Genomic DNA, 8,651 nt, shown 5'->3' with positions numbered 1-8,651 from the left:
ATATCAAAAGGTAAACTATTTAAATAATACCATCTGATTGGTTTTTTTTTTGGTTTATGCTTTTGCCATCCGTCTTCGTCCGCCGTCGGTTATGCGCCGTCCATTGTGCGTTAACAATTGAACTTTTTCAACTTCTTCGTAACCGCCTGTGCAATTGACTTTAAATGTTCCTTATGATGTCCTGACCAAGAAATGTGTTTTTGTTGTATCCGATCCAAAAATCTGCGATGGTCGCCCTGGCATCTGATTGGCCGAGACGTTTTCGATTTCTTCTCGAGAACAACTGCAGCAATTTCCTCCTTTCTTGGTACAATGATTCTATGAGGTTATGCATTTTGTGCTGATTTGAAAATACTAGATGGGCCGCCCTCGCATCTAATTGGGGAAGACATTTTCGACTTCTTCTCAAGAACGTCTCAAGCGTTTCAATTCTTATTTTGTTCATTGTTCGATTGAGGCCCAGAACAAGTGTTCCTACTTTTGATGCCGATCCAAAAATTCAAGATGAACGTTTTGGCTTCTGATTGGCTGAGACATTTTCGATTGAGTGCCGATAACGAAATTTTCGACTCATTTGAACTCATGTGAGCGTTAAGGCTCTTCTTCTGATTAACGTCCTATGAAAGGAACATCACGGTGAAGTGTATTTATTTTTGTCTTTTTTTTCAAATACTACATAAACATATCAAGTCGGACTCCTTATGGAAAATAACGATCGAATTTGGCTGATATAGATTCATAAAAATGAATACTTTTGAGATAATCATCGGGATTTCTACCTGTCTGCCTAACGTCCTCTTCAGGGATTTCCCTCTAATAGCGCATGCGCATAGCACACCATTTCTTCGTAAACAAAATGACTGGCCGTGTGAAGTAAGCGAAAGAAAATCGTTGTACCGCGTCAGCCACGGAGTGAAAAGTTGCCAAATGGTCAAAATATAGTGCAAGGAGTACGTTACCGAATCATTATTGCAGGTGGGGTGTAATCAAAGTAGAAAGTTACTGCCCTAACAGTTGGAACGATGCATGTTTTCTCCCGGATAGCCGGTTAAAAGCTGAAATAGAATCGACAGAAATGCTAGCGCTGTCTATGTTATGAATACATAACTAAAACTATTAACCTCTCTAGTATCTTTGTCCGAGTTTGAACACATATGAACTTATTTCGTTATGTTATTGGGCATGTATCGCATAACAAAAATATTTTTTAAATCGTAATGTTTCAACAGTTCATGTTTTCACATGATGTTGACTTAGAATGTATGATCATGCAATAACTGTTTCTCTATAAATAATTAATTATCGACTTCATATAGAATCGGAATTCGCATTGAAAACGGGAAAAAAAATCATTTGTTTGTGAAGTTTCTCAACACGTTCAATATCTGACACATATCCTACATGTACACGTAGTGGTTTTGCCATACAGTTTATTGCGTGTGATGGCTAATATAATTTACTAAGTGTTAGCGTATGGAGACAGTGAAAGTTGGAAAGAGAGTTTACATAAAAAAATGTATGCATGGTCTAAACAAAATTGGCCAAAGACATTGAGTCGTACGGTCAGACCACCTGTGTTTCCTGCCTCATTTCAAAACCGTCAGGTGACGGTATTAGCGCTATTTTTTACAGGGTTTTTCCGAACAATTCAAGTGGTCAAACTGGACATTTGGAACGGACTATGAATATGGGGATAGCGAGGTAACATAATAGTAGAGTTCCCACAATGGAGTCCCGTGACCACTCTTCCCGGACCAAGGTTTAAGATTTGATTTTAGTCAATTTGAGGGTGCTGATTAAAATGAGCTGGGGTGTACCTCGTGAAAATGTGAGCTAACTCGGCCAGACGCGAAAATTCAAAATGGCCTTCACCCGTCGTTAGGTATATCAAAAAAATACATATCTTTGCTTCTAGATGTCCGATTTATATGTTTTTTGGGTCTAAATATATGTTTGAATGGTCAGGGATTTTATTTGTTAGTATAATGACTTGATTAAAGTAAGCTTTAGAACGAAAAATGGTCTGTTATTGTTTTGCTGCCAAAAACCAGGATAACCGCAAGGTGACTGCAAATGAAAAGACACGGAAGACACCCTTAATGGTTTGGATGCAAAGTTTTCATCTTCAACCAGTGTAAATTAGATGAAACAACCATTGTATGAAATGTCTGGTCAATGATTATGTTTATTTCTGGTTTATCGTCCTTGCATCTAGAAGCAAGTGGAAGTGCAAACAACACACACATTCATTAAAAAATATGGCTCTTCACGTGATGTCCCATTAACAGCTAAGTTCGTTTCAGGATGTGCTTCCATGTATGTTGTGTATGTGTGCCGGAAATAGGGTATGTTGGTGAAATTGCCTTCTTGCAATAGCGCAGATCTGATGCCGACTTTAAAGTGCCATTTAACTTAGGCACCCAGCGCAGCATTCCGCTCGGGTAACATTTTATCGACAACTGGTGAACCAGTTGTTACCATTACCCTAGGTATACTGATCGTTCAGCAGGTAATACAAATTACAATGTGTTAGGATTTTGTTATGTACCGGCCTAGGGACACAAACTGTTGCCTTCCCCACCTTGGCAAACGTTCAACGTAAAATCCAAAAGTGAAAAATTGCCAAACAGGGCGCTACATTTAGGAAGTTAAAAGGAACTAATAGGTAGAGAGAATTAGAAAGATACCAAATAATGCAATTTGTGCAGCAGATTTATTTTGGTCACTTTTGTATCACCAAGTAAATCCCCAATTCTGCAGGGGATTCCCACATTAGTCGTCGCTTACGATACATGCAGTGGGTAACAGCCGTTTTTTTCTTGATCCACGACCTGCAGGGGTGTATACCGCCTTTAAAAAAAGGAAACAGTCTTCGTGTCTCGGAATTGCAAGTGTATTTTTCTTCATCAACGACACTTACTATCGAAATCAAAGTAAAACCAAACTAAAACCAAACTAATAAAAAAAAAAAAAAAAAATTATGGGTTTCATTCATAGACATGTAATTTTCCCGCGTAACTTATCAAGCAATTCAAGAATATGGCTTAACTTACACAAAACAAGAAACAATATCCGTATATGCTGACATACGACTGAAATAGACATGGTTTGCATCGAGAAATCATTGTGTTGACGAAATAAAATGTTTTGACGAGCAATACAATCTTGCTATACAGAAAGACTTTTGAAATACACATTGTTTTTTAAATGTATAATATTAAAACTAAAATGAGTAGATGTTTAATCTCAATATTGTTGTTTTTGTGTATCGAACGAAAAAAGACAGACGGTTACATATTATTGAGTACAGTTCTTTTATGGACGTTTCAGTATATAAACAATTAAAGAAAGTTTGACACATGTAGTTTGTTAAGCAATGGCGCTATGCATATTACATTCACTTTAATATTGCTATTTAAACATCTGGTAATAGTTAAAACGGTCACTGGCAAACAAATGCCCAATTACTTTATTAAGTCATAAACAATGTCATACATTTCGAACCAATGTCTGACAGGGAGTGGTAACACACACCTGTCCATTTGTTTGTTTAGATCATTGTTGTGTTGTGTTGCTCTATGCGCTGGCCACGTGAACGCATTCGAAATTATCATGTATTGTGAGCAAGGCGGTGAAAGTGAACAATGATACTGTAAACAGGATAGAGTATTACGAAAATAACAACTATCACAATAGTCCATATATACATTGTAGGTCTTTGTCAAGGGCGAATTCTACATAATGATCCGGGTCATGTTCATCCGTTGCTGGTAATGATGATACTGTCATCAATGTTACATTAAATATAATTGCTTACAAATATGAGTTATTCACATCGGGGTTATATATTGTTACAGGAAAAGGCTTCGACTAGCGTAACAGTACCGACTCGAGCTTTGACAAAATTGAACAAGATTGGCCAAACTGATTTCTAGCGCTCATACCATTGAATAATTGTATTCGTGACATTGTCGTAAAATAAGTAAAAGACCACTGACTTAAGAGAAAACTAGAAATGCTTACGGTCAGCACTGCTATACATTGTAGTTCAACTATTACAAATATATGCTATGTGTCTTGTGCCAGCTGTACACAACTGTACGTTCCTGACATAAACGTATATAAAATAATCAGCTATATTCTTAAAAGTGATGGAAAAACGAAATACAGCTGATAAGTGCAGTGCCAGACACTATTACTAAATCGCAAACGGTCACAAGTTACCGATTATGCAATTGGCGCACATCGTATTACATGTACGCCGTAGACTATCATAAAATTAAGGACCGGCTGGGATGATACTACTGGAGAGGGGAAGCTGGGATATTATTCTATTATGGCCCTTTCCCGAGGGAACTGTTCTCTTATAGTGTTGTCTGGGGAGATATAGTGCCCGAGCAGATAGATGAGGGCACTATACCTCTCTAGACAACACTATAAGAGAACTGTTCCCGAGGGAAAGAGTCATAATAGATTTAGTACATCACATGACTGTCATTTGACAATAAAAAGTAATATATTTAATATTTAACAACAAATGGCAATAATATAATTGTTTGAGTAGATCTCTCATTTTTGATGCGTATTCAATTCACTAGATTGAATCACCGCTAGGTCACATACGGTTCCCCTTTCCAGTAGGAAGTCTTTAAGGACTGCGACGTCAAATGATGTCGCCTGCTTCGACTTTATGCATTGCTGAGCCTCTGCGAAACAAACGGCATTCCTGGTCCCGAAATTCGAAGCCATTTTGGCAGACGACAACAATGAAGTGAAGTAGAATATGTACAACGCCCCCTAGGAGAAGGGGCGCAACTCTTAGCGTCACTACATTTCCCGCAGTCTCAGCAGTCAAAAACAAGTTAAAGTGCCCGTCTCCAGGTATAGTTCCCGTTGTCAAGGGCGGATGCTAACTATACCAAATAGAACAAGGGTAGTTATCCAAGAGCTATCCTAGAAATTATCATGTGATGTACTAATACTCATGCTGGTATGTTACTTCTGAGGAGAAGGGTTCGTATGTTACTCATGAGGAGAGGGACATGGTATATTCCTAATGAGGAGAGAAATATTTATATGTTTTGTTACTCACCACTGCAGGTGGGGGGATCAGGGGATCAGGAAAAGTGTATCAAAGGAAGCGACTAATAAGTCAACCCCCTGCAGAATTGGGGATGTGCTTTGGTTTCTCTTAAGGTGAAACCTGGTGTTTTACGACTAAAGAGGGGAGTTTTTTACGGAGGAGAGGGGCTGGTTTGTTCTTATTATGGAGGGAGGCTGGTGCGTTATTACTTACGGGCAGATTGTTATGGTTTTACTGAGAGGGATGCTGGTATGATGCTACTGAGGAGTGGATTCTGGTATGATACTACTGAGGAGGGAAGGCTGGTATGATACTACTGAGGAGGGAAGGCTGGTATGCTATTACTGAGTAGGAGAGGCTGGTGTGGTATGACTGATGGGGAGGCTGGTATGTTTTACTGAGAGGGAAAGGCTGGTGTGTTATTTAAACTGCTTTAACTGAGGGTGGCTAGTATGTTAACACTGAAAGGGCAGGTTGATATGTTATAACTGAGGGGGAGGGGGTGGTATGTTATTACTAGGGAGGGGGAAATGGTATGTTTTTTACTGAGGGGGCTGGTATACTATTACTGTGGGGGACTGGTATTTTATTTCTAAGATTTCTAAGAATAAGAAACTGCTATGTTTTAATTAATGTTAGGAAACTGGTATATTACATAAGAGGAGAGACAAGAATGTAATTACTAAGAAGGGAGACGTTTATGTTATTACTAAGGATAGAGACTTGTAGAAGAGGCTAGTGTGTTTTTAGTGACGAGAGGGGGAATCTTTCTGTTACAATAGATGATACATTTGTAGGAACTTGTATATCACATGTGATAATGAGGATATCTTGGTATATAACTCAGACGAAATGAAGGCAGTTATGCCACTGCTGTAGAGGGATGGCCGATATGTCAAGTATCTTCTGCGGATGGGAACCTGGATGGTGCGCTTCGTGTTTAAGACATGCATGTTACCACTGCAGAGGAAAGGTTTGCATAGAACCAACAAATGATTAGGAAATCAACTGGTTAAATGCCACGTATAATATTAATAATTCGTTTTAATCAAAATAACTAACTAGAGATCCCAGAGGGATCTTGTCGTCCACCACAATACCATATTTATGTAAAACAAATTAGGGACTATGGGAAACTTTCATGTGAAATTTGAGAAACATCCCTTCAGTACTTTCTGATAAATAGCGCTAACAAACTTTAACTCTCAAATTAAAGATGGTTGACTGTCGACCATCTTGGTTTGGTGATCAGTTCGCAAATTCGATATGCATAACTAAGGATCATGGGGTGAACCTTCATGTGAAATTTGATAATCATCGTTCAGGTATGTTCTGAAATAAAACGCGCTAACAAACATTAACTCTCAAATCCAAGATGGCTGCATGTCGGCTATCTCGATTCAGTGATCAGTCCGATTGGTTTGGTTTGGTTTGGTTTGGTTTAATTTAGTTTAACGTTCTATTAACATTAGATGCATGCTTGCGTGTGTGTATGCAGGTGACTATCCTTGTGATAGTGCGGATCTGATGCCAACTGTATAGTGCTATCTCACAGAAATACCATGCCGAAAGGAATAACAACTACCATTTTTAAGGACTTTGGTATTTTCCAGGCGGGGAGGAGAACCCATTGCCTTCTTCACCAGGGCGAACGCTCAACCACCAAGCCAAAAGTGAGGTGTTGCCAAGCTAGGAAAAACAGGGAGCTAGAAGTAGAAAGAAAGATAAAGAATGCATTTCTAGTAATTATCATAAAAATGTCATATTCCGATAATATAATACATGTATTACCTAAATACAGTAATTGTGTTCATTAAATGCAAAAGCCGTTATCCTAGTACTAACAAACAGGAAGCATTATAACAAACAACTATGCAGGCTGTTCATAACGGCTTGAACATAACGCATGTATGCATTTATTCCATGAAAAGAGTATGTACCTTTTGTGTTCCTAGAACGCAAACACGATTGGTTAATGAATGGGCGTTTACTTAGCGCCTCTGTCCGTTCGTTGCTCGTTAAATAGCGTCAGTCCGCTCCTCATCACTGTGATAGTCTCAAGCTGTTACTCATTAGCTTATGACAGCACAACCTGCATGATGTCTCTGTATTCAACACAGTGACGATAAACTGGACAAAGAACCAGGAGCTGCCTGACGCCATCTGTTACAAAATCTCTGAACTTGTCACTCATCAATGAGATTGTAACCCATCCATTTATTTCTGCTCACTTAATGCTAACTTTGTGCACCTGAAAACCGAAATAAATCATTTCAGCACTTAAACAAAGCGATTAGACATATAATCGAACATAAAACAATATAAGAACTCCAGAGATATAGGTTTTATAACGGTTTTCCTTTATAGTACATCGTTACAAAGTCATCATTGAATAATCCTGAAGAAAACGCGACTGACATACAGAAATTTGGGAAAACACATGCATCGTTAGTTAAACTTTTAAGAAAATGTTGGCAAAGGATGTTCTGATTCGTCTGACATTTGCAATAATTGTAGTAAACAAGGATCGAGCATGCCATACAAAACAGTAATAGTACGATAAAGTCTTGGTGACAAGGCTATAAAGGGTTGTTATAATAACATATAAGACTTTATCGTGCCTGCTCCCTGAACGTCACTTTTAACTCTGAGTGAATTAAACGAACTTTGGGTATTGCTGCTGAAAGTCACCACTATGGCAATATCACCTTGATGGAAGCCCTTCAAGTTTGGTCTGAAAGCCCCGGAGGGTACATTAATCACTTGTGTCCTTTTTATTTGCTTGGTATTTTGATATCAATAGTTTCGATTGTATCTTCTGGTGTGACATAAATGTGAACAAGTGACAGCTAGAGTTTTATTTGCAGCTAGACTATAAATTCAAGGTACACAGAAAAGAAAAGTAAAATGTACATTAAATAAATCTGCAAAGCAGTTGTGGACGAAAAAGCACTCAATTTTTTTCAAACATAAACGACACACATTATCCAATATATAAACTATTCCGCGTTAGTATTTACTACATACTATTGTTTTAGTTCTACTTATTTTCTCCTGCCATTTTTTTTTAAAGTTAGCATCTCATTTCATATCTGTTTTGGTGATTTCTAACATTTTATGTTGTAACGATAAAATATTTAGATCTTGTAGTTTTAAATTTCGAAAAAATGCTACTCTTCTGTCGCATGCATCTCATCTTTTTTGGTAAATGTGAAATGTTTATTCTCTTATCCGCAATTTTGAATCTGCAGAACTGTTACATCATTTCTTGAATTAAAGACTCAAATCAGTGGAACTGTAAACAGTTATCTTTTATAGTAGGTCCCAGCAATTGGGTGTAAGAATTGTACCTGCTACCCCCATTACATGATCGTAAGAGGAGACTAAATTTGTGATCTTATCTTTTCTCTTCTTTCTAAACAGCCTTCTTCTTCCTAATGTCTCCCTTGACAATGCCTCACTTTTGACCTTTAGTTGAGCGTTCGCCCTTGTGAGGAAGACTTTGGGTTCTGTAAAAAAATGAAGTTTCTACGCCTGCTTAACGCTCAGCAATTTAGGAGTGGTGATA

The sequence above is a fragment of the Mizuhopecten yessoensis genome, unplaced genomic scaffold (assembly GCF_002113885.1).
Source record: "Mizuhopecten yessoensis strain PY_sf001 unplaced genomic scaffold, ASM211388v2 scaffold10303, whole genome shotgun sequence".
NCBI lineage: Eukaryota > Metazoa > Mollusca > Bivalvia > Pectinida > Pectinidae > Mizuhopecten > Mizuhopecten yessoensis.
The sequence above is the reverse complement of the archived record's forward strand: the minus strand, read 5'-3'. Positions refer to the sequence as shown.